This window comes from Somniosus microcephalus, chromosome 1 (assembly GCF_052327205.1).
Source record: "Somniosus microcephalus isolate GS21.2 chromosome 1, FLI_Smic_1.0, whole genome shotgun sequence".
Lineage (NCBI taxonomy): Eukaryota > Metazoa > Chordata > Chondrichthyes > Squaliformes > Somniosidae > Somniosus > Somniosus microcephalus.
The window spans coordinates 453,289,553-453,305,515 of NC_140987.1; positions in this window are offsets into that span (position 1 = coordinate 453,289,553).

Below are 15,963 nucleotides of genomic sequence, written 5' to 3' on the forward strand. Positions count from 1 at the left end.
TCCCCAGCCTGTACCCCCAGCGGATCCTCCTCAGTTTTCCCGCGCAGGCGCGGTTGCGCGCCTGAGGGGAGAGCTTTGCCAAAAGGAGGACCACGCAGGCGTAGCCACGCGGCTGAGGGAAGAGGTTTCACAACACCGGGTTCGCGCAGGCGCAGTCACGAACCCGGAACCCCCAGCGACTCCTTTCCTCTGCGAGGCCGAGCGCGCAGGCGCAGTCGGCCGTTTAAAGATTCCCGCTTCCCAGAATAGACGCGCAGGCGCAGAAGCCTGCTTGGAGGACTCAGCGGTTCTTCCAACCCTTTTTAAAGAAATCGGATGCGCAGGCGCGGTTGCCTGTGGAACCCTAGCGGCCCCTCTTCTGTTTTCCCGAGCAGGCGCGATCGCCTGTTTGAAGACACAGGCTTCACAGCCTCTGCCGCGTGACTCAGGGGAGAAGGTTTGCGCAGGCGCACTCGCCTGTTTAAAGGGACCAGCTTCCCAGCCAGCCTCTAGAATGGTTCCCCCCATGATGTGGGAACCTGGGGGGCAGGGATAGCAATTCCTCTTGCAGGGGGGCTTGTAACGGGTTTTGGACATGGGGGAAGAAGGTTCCCAGCCAGCTAGGGCTGCGACCCTGGCTCAGGGTCCGCCAGCCAAAGTTTCCCCCACTGAGAGCCCCTCAGAAGGTCTCAGCGGGTCCGCAAGCCCGAGACAAGATGGTCACCCACCTTACAGTGGAGTAAGGCGATCTCCCAAACCGGGGAGAAGCCAAAGGGCAGGGGTCCTCACTCAACAGCCATAAGCTGCGGGGGACCAGAGACAGGAGGCAGTCCAGCTTCGCTGCAGCCAGCAGCAATCTGCGACAGTGCCAGAGATTAGCCTGGCCGTCCGGAGATGGGCGGCATTTGTATTATAGCTTTGGTGTGAATATAGTGTGCTTTTAAGGTGTATTTTAAGTTTTGTTGATATAACTACTTTTAAGTTTAAGTGTAAAGAGTTTAAGTTTACATGTGTGCCAAATGTTTGCATTTTGGTCCGAGGTCAAGGGACACGACCATGTCTCCACCTAAGGCAGCAGGTCAGTGAGGCCTGGCTGCATGTCCTTTTAAGTTTTTGCAGGAGGTTGGAAAATGAAGCAGCCATGTTCGCCCAGCCCGAGCTGGGCATCGAATGAAGATACGGATACGGAATGTTGGGGATCACCTCGCCACTGGACGAATCCAGGAGACCCCGCAGCGATCTTCAGGAAAAACCGGACAGGGTCTGGAGGAACTGTAGTGTCCGTGTGTAGATAAAGACACTGAAGACAGGAGTTGGTTCATAGGTATTTACTAAACAAGTCTGGGGGGGGGTTTCTAAAGGATATACACAATACACAGGCTTATATAGCCCAAGTGGCAATTACCGGCATTATGCACACCTGGGGCTCTTAAAGGCACATACACCATAATTGCTCTTAAAGGCACATACACCACAATTCCTCCCCTTCTAGCTAACTAGTACATCATATTTTAAGTAATTATTAATTACATGTTATATGCAAAATAATATACATTGCTGTATTAATTAATTATAAGTTAGTCTCTCAGGAGGCTTCCTGACTCGGTCCGGATAATGCCTCGGGGGTGTAGTAGTTTCTGGTGGTGTAGTAGGTTCTTCTGGCAAGGCTGATTCGGCTTGAAGGCCAGTGTCGGGTTCATCGGGCTCCAGTATCACCGGATCGGAGGTAGATATGGGTGTCTCTACTTCATCGTTAGATGTATAGAGTGGTGGTGTAGGTTGTCCCTTTTCGGATGACTTGATGATTTGGTCAGCATGGCGCCTTATTATGCTGTCTCCGATGTCCACGGTATACATCAGTGGTCCTAATCGTGTGCAGATAGTTCCAGGCTGCCATTTCTCGGTACGGTAGTCCCGGGCCAAAACCGGTTGGCCTATCTGGAAGGCCCTAGTTGGCCTTTCATTCATGCCCTGAAACTGCCGGTTCTCCACGTCCCTTCGGATGTTGCGCTTGACCAAATCCAGCCGGCATCTTAGGTTTCTATTGTAGAACATCATGGCGGGAGTTTGGTTAGTAACCATATGCGTTGCATTCCTATATGCAAATAAGAAGTTATCCACCTTGTGCTGAGGTTTTATGTCTTCATTACCCATGGCCTTGATGGCCTTCTTCAAGGTCTGGACAAACCTTTCAGCCAATCCATTGGTGGCAGGATGGTATGGGGCGGACGTGTAGTGCTTTACCCCATTGTTCTTTAAGAACTTTCTGAATTCTTCGGACACAAATTGCGGTCCATTATCAGAACATATCTGCTCCGGCAGCCCATTCCTGGCAAATATGGTCCTTAATACTGTGATGGTTTTTTCCGTGGTGGTGGAGGACATCTTTATTACCTCCGGCCACTTGGAGTGTGCATCAACTGCGATTAAGAACATTGAGTCCATAAATGGACCAGCAAAGTCGATGTGCACCCTTTGCCAGGGAGATGAGGGCCACTCCCATGGATGTAGAGGGGCCTGTGGCGGAGCATTTTGGACCTTCTGGCATCCCAGGCAGCTCTTGGTCATGTCTTCGATGTCTCCATCGATACCTGGCCACCATACAAACGCCCTAGCTAGGTTCTTCATTTTCACTCCACCCAGATGCCCCTCGTGAAGCTCCTTTAGCACTTTATCCTGGAGACTGGGTGGAATCACCACTCTGGATCCACACATCAAGGTTCCTCGGCACACTGACAGCTGTTCTCTTCTTTGCGAGAATGCTGGCAACAGTGGTTCGCCATGTGCTGGCCATCCCTTCACTGTTAAATCGTAGACCCGTGAGAGAGTAGGGTCATTTCTTGTCTCCCTCTCAATGGCAGAATTTGTCACCGGTAGACATTCCACTGTGGTAGAGTGGAATATCTCTACTGGGTCTACTGTAGGTGCCTCTTCTATCGTTGGCAACGGTAGGCGTGATAAACCGTCAGCATTCCCATGCTGTTTTGACCCTTTGTACTCAATGTTGTATTGGTGTGCCCCTAGAAAAAGGGACCACCTCTGTAGTCTTTGTGCCGTCATAATGGGGACACCTTTTTTAGAGTTGAATATGGAGAGGTTGATGGTCAGTCAGCAAGGTAAATTTTTGTCCGTGTAGGTAATGGTTGAATTTCTTCACTCCCCATACCAGGCTGAGTGCTTCCCTGTCTATCTGGGCATAGTTACGCTCAGCTGAGTTCAATGAGCGTGACGCAAAAGCTATCGGCCGTTCCGAGCCATCAGGGAATCTATGGGACAATACCGCTCCTATGCCGTAAGGGGATGCATCGCACGCCAGTCTGATTGGTAGTGACGGGTTGTAATGAGCCAAAATTTTCTCGGATGTGATTAAGTCTTTACATTTATGGAAGGCACGTTTACAGTCTTCGTTCCATTTCCAAATCACTCCTGCCTGTAGAAGATCATTAAGAGGGTGCAGAATAGTTGAAAAGTTTGGTAAAAATTTATGATAGTAATTTATTAATCCCAGCAATGACCTTAATTGTGAAACATTTTCAGGTGCTGGGGCTTTTATAACTGCTTCAATTTTTTCAGGTGACTTATGCAACCCTTCCTTATTAATTATGTGGCCACAATATGATATCTGATTTTGGAAAAATTCGCACTTGGGGCAATTTGCTCGTAGGCCCCGTTCTTTCAGCCTAGTGAGCACCTGCTCCAAATTGGCAAGGTGCTCATTGTCATTTTCTCCTGTTATAAGGATGTCGTCCAGGTAGCATTGAGTCCCCGGAATCCCTTGCAGGACTTGCTCCATGGCTCTTTGCCAGATAGCTGGAGCTGATGCTATTCCAAAAACCAGTCGATTGTACTGGTACAGGCCTTTGTGTGTGCTTATTGTGAGATACTTTTTAGAGGTCTCCTCAACCTCCATCTGTAGATATGCCTGTGCCAAGTCAATTTTTGTGAAACATTTCCCTCCGGATAGTGAGGCGAAAATATCTTCTATCCTCGGAAGAGGATACTGTACCGTGTGAAGGACCGGGTTTACAGTCACCTTAAAGTCCCCACAGATGCAAATTTTTTTCTGTTACCCAAGACCAGTCAGGACCAGCGGGAGCAGTGAGTCGGAGCCCGGTATAAAAACCGGAGAGCAGCGAGGCCCGAGACCAGTCGGGACAAGCGGGAGCAGTGAGTCGGAGCCCGGTATAAAAACCGGAGAGAGGCGAGGCCCGAGACCAGTCGGGACCAGCGGGAGCAGTGAGTCGGAGCCCGGTATAAAAACCGGAGAGCAGCGAGGCCCGAGACCAGTCGGGACCAGCGGGAGCAGTGAGTCGGAGCCCGGTATAAAAACCGGAGAGAGGCGAGGCCCGAGACCAGTCGGGACCAGCGGGAGCAGTGAGTCGGAGCCCGGTATAAAACCGGAGAGAGGCGAGGCCCGAGACCAGTCGGGACCAGCGGGAGCAGTGAGTCGGAGCCCGGTATAAAAACCGGAGAGAGGCGAGGCCCGAGACCAGTCGGGACCAGCGGGAGCAGTGAGTCGGAGCCCGGTATAAAAACCGGAGAGCAGCGAGGCCCGAGACCAGTCGGGACAAGCGGGAGCAGTGAGTCGGAGCCCGGTATAAAAACCGGAGAGCAGCGAGGCCCGGGACCAGCGGGAGCAGTGAGTCGGAGCCCGGTATAAAAACCGGAGAGAGGCGAGGCCCGAGACCAGTCGGGACCAGCGGGAGCAGCGAGTCGGAGCCCGGTATAAAAACCGGAGAGCAGCGAGGCATACCAACTCAGCAGCGGGGCGAGAGGTAAAAAATAATCAGAGTGTGACGTCACCAGGGAGCAGGTAAGTGATTGGTTGGTGAGTATTTCTCTCTTTTCAATACAAGCTTGACTTCTGTGGTAAATGTCTAGGGTCTCTGGTGTAGTGGGGACAGTTGGTAAATAAAGCGCCCTAGAGTATACCTGTAACTGGGGTATTGAATAAATTTTTAAATTAATTAAAGGAGTAAGTCATGGCAGGAGAGTTCAGACCCGTGTTCTGCTCCTCCTGCTCTATGTGGGAAATCAGGGACGCTGCCAGTGTCCCTGACGACCATGTGTGCTGGAAATGCATCCAGCTGCAGCTACTTGTAGACCGCATTACGGCGCTCGAGCTGCGGGTGGATGAATTTTGGAGCATGCGCGATGCTGAGAGGCTCGTGGATAGCACGTTTAGCGAGTTGTTCACGCCTCAGGGTAGGGCTGCACAGGGAGTGACCATCAGGCGGAGCAACAAAGGCAGGCAGGTAGTGCAGGGAACCCCTGTGGACATCCCCCTTTCAAACAAGTATACCAAGTTGGATACTGTTGAGGGGGATGACTTACCAGGGGAAGGCAGCAGCAGCCAGCTTCCTGGCACCAGGGAGGCTTCTGCTGCTCAGGAAGGGAGGAAAAAGAGTGGGAAAGCAATAGTGGTAGGGGATTCTATCGTAAGGGGAACAGATAGGCGTTTCTGTGGCCGCAAACGTGACTCCAGGATGGTTTGTTGCCGCCCTGGGGCCAGGGTCAGGGATGTCACTGAGCGGCTGCAGGGCATTCTTAAGGGTGAGGGTGAGCAGGCAGAGGTCGTGGTCCACATTGGGACCAACGACATAGAAAGGAAGGGGGATGAGGTCCTGCATCAAGAATTTAGGGAGCTAGGTAACAGATTAAAGAGCAGGACCTCAAAGGTTGTAATCTCTGGATTACTCCCAGTGCCACGTGCTAGTGAGTATAGGAATGGGAGGATAGAGCAGATGAATGCGTGGCTAAAGATTTGGTGTAGGGGGGAGGGTTTTACTTTCCTGGATCACTGGGACTGCTTCTGGGAAAGGTGGGACTTGTACAAGTCGGACGGGTTGCACCTGAGCCAGAGCGGGACAAATATCCTTGCGGGGAGGTTTGCTAGCACTGTTGGGGGGGGTTTAAACTAACTTGGCAGGGGGATGGGATACAGAGGGGAGCTGAAATAGGGGGTGATGTGCTGCCAATTATAGAGAAAAAAACAAGTCAGCTTGGTAGACAGGGCAAACATATAAGGGCAAGGCTGGATGGCATCTATTTTAATGCAAGGAGTCTTGCAAATAAGGTGGATGAACTGAAGGTGTTGATAAACACATGGGAGTATGATATTGTTGCTATCACGGAGACATGGTTGAGGGAGGGGCAAGACTGGCAGCTCAATATTCCGGGGTACAGAATCTTCAGGCGAGACAGAGGGGGAGGTATAAGAGGAGGGGGTGTTGCAATATTAATTAAGGAGTCAATTACTGCAGTAAGGAGGGATGATATATTAGCAGGTTCCTCTAATGAGGCCATATGGGTGGAGCTTAAAAACAAAAAGGGGGCAAGCACTTTGCTGGGAGTGTACTATAGGCCTCCAAACAGTCAGGGGGAGATAGAGGAACAGATATGTAGGCAAATCTCAGAGAAATGTGCAAATAATAGGGTAATAATAATGGGGGATTTCAACTTCCCCAATATTAACTGGGATAGTCAGAGTGTGAAAGGCTCAGAGGGTGTAGAATTCTTAAAGTGCATCCAGGAGAGCTTTTTGAGCCAGCATGTAGAAAGTCCTACAAGAGAGGGGGCGGTACTGGACCTAATTCTAGGGAATGTGGCTGGCCAAGTGGAAAAAGTGCTAGTAGGTGAGCACTTTGGTGACAGTGACCATAATATGGTAAGATTTAAGGTGGTCATGGAAAAGGACATGGATGGGCCGGAAATAAAGGTTCTAAATTGGGGGAAGGCCGATTTTCATAGGATAAGGCAGGATCTGGCCAAAATGGACTGGGATCAGCTACTTGTAGGAAAATCCGCATCGGAGCAATGGGAGGCTTTCAGAAGGGAGATTGAGATCATACAATGGCAACATGTTCCCGTAAAGGTCAAGGGTGGTTCCAAAAGCCACAGGGAACCTTGGATGTCGGGATATACGAGAATGGATTAGGAAAAAAAGGAGGGCTTTTGGCAGATACAAAAGGCTAAAGACGGAGGAAGCCCTAGAGGAGTACTAAAGTGCAGGGGGATACTTAAAAAAGAAATTAGGAGATCAAGGAGGGGCCATGAAATAGCACTGGCGAGCAAAATAAAGGAAAATCCAAAGATGTTTTATAAGTATATTAAGGGTAAGAGGATAACTAGGGAAAAAATAGGGCCCATTAGGGACAAAAGTGGCAATCTGTGTGTGGAGCCGGAAGATGTAGGAGGGGTTCTAAATGAATTTTTTGCATCTGTTTTCACGATGGAGAAGGACGATGTAGACATAGAAATAGGGCGGGGGTACTGTGATATGCTCGAACATATTAACGTCGAGAGGGAGGAGGTATTGGCGGTTTTAGCTGGCCTAAAAATGGATAAATCCCCAGGCCCGGATGAAATCTATCCCAGGCTGCTGGGTGAGGCAAAGGAAGAGATTGCGGGGGCTCTAACACACATATTCAGGACCTCTCTGGCCACAGGGGATGTGCCAGAGGACTGGAGAACCGCTAATGTAGTACCATTATTCAAGAAGGGAAGTAGGGAAAAACCGGGGAACTACAGGCCAGTGAGCCAAACATCAGTGGTAGGAAAATTATTGGAAAAAATTCTGAGGGACAAAATTTGTCTCCACTTGGAGAGGCAAGGATTAATCAGGGATAGTCAACATGGCTTTGTCAAGGGAAGATCATGTCTAACTAATTTGATTGAATTTTTTGAGGGGGTGACTAGGTGTGTGGATGAGGGTAATGCAGTGGATGTGGTATACATGGATTTCAGTAAGGCCTTCGATAAAGTCCCGCACAGGAGACTGGTCAAGAAGGTAAGAGCCCATGGAATCCAGGGTGCCTTGGCACATTGGATACAAAACTGGCTTAGTGGCAGAAGGCAGAGGGTGATGGTCGAAGGTTGTTTTTGTGACTGGAAGCCTGTGGCCAGTGGGGTACCACAGGGATCGGTGCTGGGTCCCTTGCTGTTTGTGGTCTACATTAATGACTTGGATATGAATGTAAAAGGTATGATCAGTAAGTTCGCGGATGATACAAAAATTGGTAGGGTGGTAAATAGCGAGGAGGGTAGCCTCAGTCTGCAGGATGATATAGATGGGTTGGTCAGATGGGCGGAACAGTGGCAAATGGAATTTAACCCGGAAAAGTGCGAGGTGATGCACTTTGGGGGGACTAACAAGGCAAGGGAATATACAATGAATGGTAAGACCCTAGGCAAGACGGAGGGTCAGAGGGATCTGGGTGTGCAAGTACACAGATCCCTGAAGGCGGCGGAACAGGTGGATAAGGTGGTAAAAAAGGCATATGGGATACTTGCCTTCATTAGCCGAGGCATTGAATATAAGAGCAAAGAGGTTATGATGGAGCTGTATAAAACACTGGTTAGGCCACAGCTGGAATACTGTGTGCAGTTCTGGTCGCCACACTACAGGAAGGATGTGATCGCGTTGGAGAGGGTGCAGAGGAGGTTCACCAGGATGTTACCAGGGCTGGAGTGCTTCAGCTATGAAGAGAGACTGGGCAGATTGGGTTTGTTTTCCTTGGAGCAGAGGAGGCGGAGGGGGGACATGATTGAGGTATACAAAATTATGAGGGGCATAGATAGGATGGATGCTGAGGAGCTTTTTCCCTTAGTAGAGGGGTCAATAACTAGGGGGCATAGATTCAAGGTAAAGGGCGGGAGGTTTAGAGGGGATTTGAGAAAGAACTTTTTCACCCAGAGGGTGGTTGGCGTCTGGAACTCACTGCCTGAAAGGGTTGTGGAGGCAGGAACCCTCACAACATTTAAGAAGCATTTGGACGAGCACTTGAAATGCCACAGCATACAAGGCTACGGACCAAATGCTGGAATATGGGATTAGATTAGACAGGGCTTGATGGCCGGCACGGACACGATGGGCTGAAGGGCCTCTATCCGTACTGTATAACTCTATGACTCTATGACTCTATGTTCCTCAGAGTTATTTTTCAATGTTTTTTTCATGACTGGAACGATGGGTGTTGCCCATTCGCTCCAATCTATTTTGGATAATACGCCTGCCTTTTCCAAATTCTTCAGCTCTGCCTCGACTGCCGGACGTATTGCGTATGGCACCGGTCTTGCCTTAAAAAATTTTGGAATTGCTGTATCTTCCACTTTTATTGAGGCGGTGATGCCTTTCAAGGTTCCTAGTTTCTCTTGAAACACTTCTTTGGCGTTGGCCAAGATGTCTTTTAATCATTCAGGTATGATGTCATCATTGTTTTTTTCCTTACTGGTCACCGTCAGTGCCTGAATGGAGTGCCAGTCTAAACGTATCTTCCTCATCCATTCACGTCCCAACAACGGTGGACCACCATCTTGTAGAATGTATAAATACAACTTTTGTATTTCTTTGCCGTTGTATACCACAGGCACCCTTATTTTTCCTTTGGGGTAGACTTTCTGCCCCGTATATGTTTTTAAGATAATGGATGTGTCTTTTAGAGGTATATGCGAAAATAGCCTCTCGTAATCTCGTCGATTTATTACGGTTAGAGCTGATCCTGTATCTAGCTCCATTTTAACTGGGGACCCTGCTATTGTGAGGGTAACCCAAATGGTTTGGTAATCCTCTTTGGCAAGTACATTATGTAATTTGAGACAGCTTAGTCTCTTGTTTCCGGAGTCGCTATCACTATTCTGGTCTTCGGAGCTATTGTCCGTCATCATTTGTACCTTCCTGTACTTTTCTTTATTGATTTTTTGTTTTCTGTCAGTGGATTTATTTTGTCCAGATTGGCATACCCGTGCAATGTGTCCAATCTTACCACATTGCCTGCATGCTTTGCCCTTGAACCAGCAGTCCCTCTGGTTATGGGTGGATCGGCCGCAGCGATAACATCTTCCGAACTCCTGTGTCATTTTATGGGTGCCGAAGTCCTGTGTCTCTTGTTGTACCTCTGCAGCTCCTTTTGCTGCTGCTTCGTATGATACAGCCATACTGAAAGCTTTGTCCAATGTTAAATCTTTTTCAGAAAGCAGTCTTTTTTGTGTTCCTTCATTTCAGAGACTGCAAACAAATTTGTCTCGAAGATAATCCGATAGTCCTGCTCCGAATTGGCAGTACTTTGATAGCTTTCTTAATTCGGTTAGGTAATCAGCGTTACTTTCATTCTTGTGTTGATTTCTCTTGAAGAACTTGAATCGTTCCGCTATCAGCAGCGGTGTTGGGTTTAAATGCTCCTGCAGGGTATCAACAATTTCTTTAAAAGTCTTGTCCTTTGGTTTGGCTGGCGTGATTAAATTTCGTAACAGCCCGTATGTCTTCGCGCCCATTAAGTTCAGAAGTACTGAAGCTTTTTTTTCATCTGTTATTCCATTTGCAGTGCAATAAACCTCTACTCTTTCCACGTATGTGGTCCAATCTTCTATTTCGCCATCAAAAGCCTCAATATTACCAGATTTAGGCATTTCAGAAAAGATATGGCGCTTCCCGCACTTTTTTTTTTCCCTGTAGCAACGATATGGCGCTTCCCCGCCGCTGCTACCGATAACAACGCTGTTTTACTGTGGTTTCAGTTTATTCACTGTTGGAGACTCGTTCCTGATGGAGGTCTAAACGCTGACCTGCTTGCCGCGCCGGCCGTCTCTCGAGTGCACCCTCCCAGTCCGTTATTGCTTGCCTCCGATTTCGCTGCCTGTCTCAGCTGTAGAGCCCGCCGCTGGAGCTCCAGCCTGACGTCCAGGAAGGATTAGCGCAGTACCTGTCACCAGCTTGGCCAGCTGGTGAAACCACAGTTTCTCTTACTTCCTTGAGTCTTCTGGACGCTGCAGGAATCGATGTCCTTGAGGTGCTGCCGAATTGCAGGTAAGTCCGTTTCCACTTCGTCGCCACTGTAGTGTCCGTGTGTAGATAAAGACACTGAAGACAGGAGTTGGTTCATGGGTATTTACTAAGCAAGTCTGGGGGGGGGGGTTTCTAAAGGATATACACAATACACAGGCTTATATAGCCCAAGTGGCAATTACCGGCATTACGCACACCTGGGGCTCTTAAAGGCACATACACCATAATTGCTCTTAAAGGCACATACACCACAGGAACTTGCCTAATCCTCCTATGGGGAGGAGATGGCCCCAGCTGGGTGGGGTACGGCCCCCAACCCAGCACCATCCTGACTGAAGTTCACTTGCGGGAGACCTCGCTGTTGAGGAGTCATGATGGGGAAGCGCGGGCGCCTTGTGATAGGGATGCGTTCCTCGGGGGTGGGTGGTGATGGCCCGGGAAAGATTGTATAGAGGAGGGGGAGACCCAAGAGTCGCGTGGGTGCGGTCGGTGGAGGGAGGTACTCACCCGGGGGCCCACGGGCAAAGAGGGTAAGTGTGGCTGGGAAGGATGAATGGGTGGCCGGATCTGGGATCCAAGTTTGTGTGGGGCCAGGGAGAGCCGCCACACAGGCACCCATCATTTTCTGCAGCCAGTCGAGGGAAGACGGGAGGGGGAGGGAATGGGAGTCCTGATCCCACACTCCCCGGTCTCGGTCTGTGCCAGGGAATTTTAAACATGAGGGGTACCCCACCTCCACACAGGGACAAGGGAACAGCTCGGGGCTGGCGGAGCAGGCTGGTCTGTAAATCCATTCTGCCTGTTTTAAAGTTTAAGACAATCAAAGGGAGGTGGGAGGTACTTATACTGCCCGGGTGGGAGGAGCAATACCTACTCAAATTTCGTGACCCATCATTGGCACATGATGGTCAGGGTTTGTTTAAGCATGTTGTTCAAGTTTTTTTTGTATTTTGTGTTACAGCCCCAAGTTGAGCAGAGGTGTAGGACCCTCTCCGTGCTTGGGATCATTTTGATTACATTATGTAACTAAGGTTACAACATTTTGTAATAAGTTATAATGTAAAAGGTGTTTGTAAATTTTGATTGCAGTATAATTTAACAAGTGTGTAGGGGTATGAGACACCTTATTGTAAATTGATGTATCTGTAAGATGCCTACCGTACCACGGTTTTTCTCGAATTTCAGGGGAAAGGACGGTTTGGGGGATCAGTGGCAGACAGCTATTAGGTAAATACAGAGGATGGTTGTTTGTGAGGGGGTCTGGAAATTTTGCTCACTCCTTCGAGTTGATACTACAAGCAAGTTGGGAGTATCAAAAGGGAGGAATGTAGGGGTTGCAAAATTTCCTCTATTCCCCTGAAGATTTGAAAATATTGGTCCACATTGTGGACGAAGAATTGGGTGATGTGACTGGTCTACAGTGTTTTAAAATGTGCCTAGAACCACAAAAGACTGTTCTGAGATGGAAAGAACGTGGACAACACGGGAGTCGTGGAGCTCTGTGGAAAATATTCACACATCCGAAGACAGTACTTTATTAATAAAATCATTCTCTGGAGTTTGGGCAATCACAAAAGGTTTTAAAATGGCCACAGAAAGCATGGCAAAAGGAGCAGCAAGGCAGCTCGAGTTGTCTGTGTGAAAAAGTGGGTGGATACAGGGGCTGTGAGTCAGACCTGCCAATCAAAGGGAAATTCCCTTCAGAAGCACTTGAAGTTGTTTATTTACATAAGAGATTAGCCCACTTGAGAAAACCGCAGGACTATCGATTTGTAACTGCTATGTTTACACAGCAATTCAAGGCATTCACAGACAATGATAGACTGAAATCATGGAATGGATTTCGATTTGCAACCGTTTTATGAATTGAATGGGTTTAAATCACCTAGCATTCTGGACAATAGGGCTGTAGCATTCTCTTTTGTTTTAGCCCAGGTGAACTCCAGATGTGGGCGGGATCATTTTGGCCCGACAGTGCAGACACTAACCTAGTCCAACCACTTTGAGTTAGCCAATCACAGCTTTCCTCTTGTGAATTGGAACTTTTGGGCGCGAATTTCCCAGACAGGCAAACAGCAGAGGGGGGAGGGGGCACACAAGGTATATGTGATAGCTCCTGAGAAGCTATCGCTCGCTTTTTACTTCCTGGGACCACAGGTGAGCCTCTCTCTCTCTCTCTCTCACTTCGCTGGACCACAGGTGAGCAGAGTTTCTGACTCCTCAGCAAAGTAACCTAGTAAGGAGTTAAGGGATGGTAATTAAGGGGATATTGCTAAGATTGTTTAATTAACATTGTAGTCACTTACCCCTCGTTTTTACCGTCTGCATTCCCCCATTTAAGCAATTTTACTGTAATTACCGTGTTCGTGTGGTATAGTTTGATATTTGATTATAGTTTCTTTTGGTTAATAAAACTTGATTTTTCTCTCATCCAAACCACGTGTCCATTTTAATATCATTAATTATAAGTCCTGCAGTCAGAACTGGAAGGTGGGGTAGCGATTCGAAACCGCTGTTTTAAAATTGGTTTATTGGAAATTGGTCAGATTGCAGGCAAAGGCTGCAGACCAGGTGAATTACCTTAAACCAGTTTAAAGATGCCCCCCTTACACGTGTGGGGTTTAAAATCCCAAAATCGAGGGTCCCGACACCATCCCGCCCCCATGCCAGTTTCAAAGGAGGCAGGTACCCGCCCCACACTGGGACCCGTCTCCCCGAGGCGGGAAGGGATTAGTGCCAATTAACTGCCTGTTAACAGGTAGTTAACAGGCAGTTTTTAGCCTAATCCCTACTTTTAAGTTTGAAGTGTGGGATTTCCTACAGCTCCAAACCATGCCAACTTAGAGGAGGCGGGCCATCGGGTTGAAGGACTTGGAGGGGTCGAGATGTCAGTGTTCAGGTGAGTGATGTGTGCATGAGTGCAAAGGTAAGCGTGTTTGGTGTGCCTAAAGTGTTTAAAGAAGTGTAAATTACCTGTACTTACCTTTTCAGCCTTCCTTCCTTTAGGCCTCAGGAGTCCCTCATCTCGCCGGCACAGAAAGCAGAATGGCTGTGAACTGTCAAAAGTGACAGCCTTCAGCTTTCTGTGCAGGAGAGATTTCTAACTGAGTCTGTGGAGAAGGACTCATGTTAGAAGTAAGATAGTCAGTGATTGACAGCTTCAAACAGCTTTCAAACACTGATATTTCATCTGTCAAAACCTCTTGACAGGCGAAATTTCAGTCTGTGACGTCACCTGTTGCCGGGTGGCCTTTAATTGGCCTGCTGAGCCCGCTGGGCGGGCTCACCAAGGTCAATCAAGTTAAAATTGCGTGGATTGGCCACATCTCGATGGAGGTGGGATAACAACCCCTAAATGTTGTAGTCCCGCCTCCAACCTGACTCCTGAATGAAAATCCTGCCCATTTTTTCAGCCTGTTCTTGCCCCATATAACTTATCTCTCCCTATCTCGACTCTATTTTTTCTCCCTTTGTCCAGTCTCTTCGCACCTACATTTGCGACTCTTCCAACGCTCTCCACCACTTTAACAGTTTCCAGTTTCCTGGCCCCAACCGTCTCCTTTTCACTATGGACGTCCAATCCCTCTACACCTCCATCCCCCACCAGGACGGCCTGAGGACGCTCTGCTTCTTCCTTGAACAGAGGCCCAACCAGTCCCCATCTACCACCAGCCTCCTCCACCTGGCTGAACTTGTTCTCACATTGAACATCTTCTCCTCTGACTCCACTCACTTCCTCCTAATTAAAGGTGTTGCTATGGGAACCCGTATTGGCCCTAGCTATGCCTGCCTATTCATGGGATATGTGGAGCATTCTTTGTTCCAGTCCTACTCAGGTACCCTCCTTTACCTCTTTTTCCAGTAAATCGATGACTGTATCATTGCCATTTCCTGCTCGTACCCTGAACTAGAAAATTTTGTTGACTTCACTTCCAATTTTCACCCTTCCCTCACCTTCAGATGGTCCATCTCCGACTCTTCCCTTCCCTTCCTTGACTTCTCTGTCTCCATTTCTGACGATTGGCTATCGACAAACATCCACTACAAGCCCACTGACTCCCACAGCTAACTGGACTACACTTCCTCCCACCTCACTTCCTGTAAGGACTCTATTCCATTTTCCCAGTTTCTCCACCTCTGTCGCATCTGTTCTGACGATGCCATCTTCCATACCAGTGCTTCCGACATGTCTTCCTTTTTCCTCAACCGAGGATTCCCCTCTACTGTGGTTGACATGGCCCTCGACTGGGTCCATTCCATTTCCCGCACTTCTGCTCTCACCCCTTCCCCTCCTTCCCGGAACCATCATAGGTTTCCCCTTGTCCTCACCTTTCACCCCAACGGCCTTCACATTCAACGGATCATCCTCCGCCATTTCCGCCACCTCCAACGTGATCCCACAATCAAACGCATCTTCCCCTCACCTCCCCTTTCAGCATTCCGAAGGGACTGCTCCCTCCGCAACACCTGGTCCACTCTTCAATCACCCCTAACAGCCCTTCCCCTTTGCCCGGCACCTTCCCGTGTAAGCGCAGGAGATGCAACACCTGCCCTTTTACCTCCTCCCTTCCCACTGCCCAGGGCCCCAAACACCCCTTCCAGGTGAAACAGCGATTTACTTGTACTTCTTGCAATTTAATATACTGTATTCACTGCTCACGATGCGGACTCCTCTACACTGGGGAGACCAAACGCAGATTGTGCGACCGCTTTGCGGAACACCTCCGTTCAGTCCGTACGGGTGACCCTGACCTTCCGGACACCTGTCACTTTAATTCTCCACTTCACTCCCGCTCTGAGCTCACCGTCCTCGGCCTCTTGCATTGTTCCAATGAAGCTCAATGTAAGCTCGAGGAACAGCACCTCATCTTTTGATTAGGCACGTTACAGCCCTCTGGACTCAAAATCGAATTCAACAATTTCAAACTATAATCTCAGCCCCCATTTTTCATGCTGTATGATTTTGCCATTCCCATTTGCAACATTTTCACAGCATGTTCTTTCAATTCCTTCCTCCCCTCCTAACCCACTACCACCCCCCACCCCCCACCACCGCCCCCCCCATCTCTGCACCTGCTTAATATCTGTTACATTTCCAGCTTTTTCCAGTTCTGATGAAGGGTCCCAGACCTGAAACGTTAACCCTGTTTCTCTCTCCATGGATGCTGCCTGGCCTGCTGGGCGTTTCCAGCGTTTTCTGT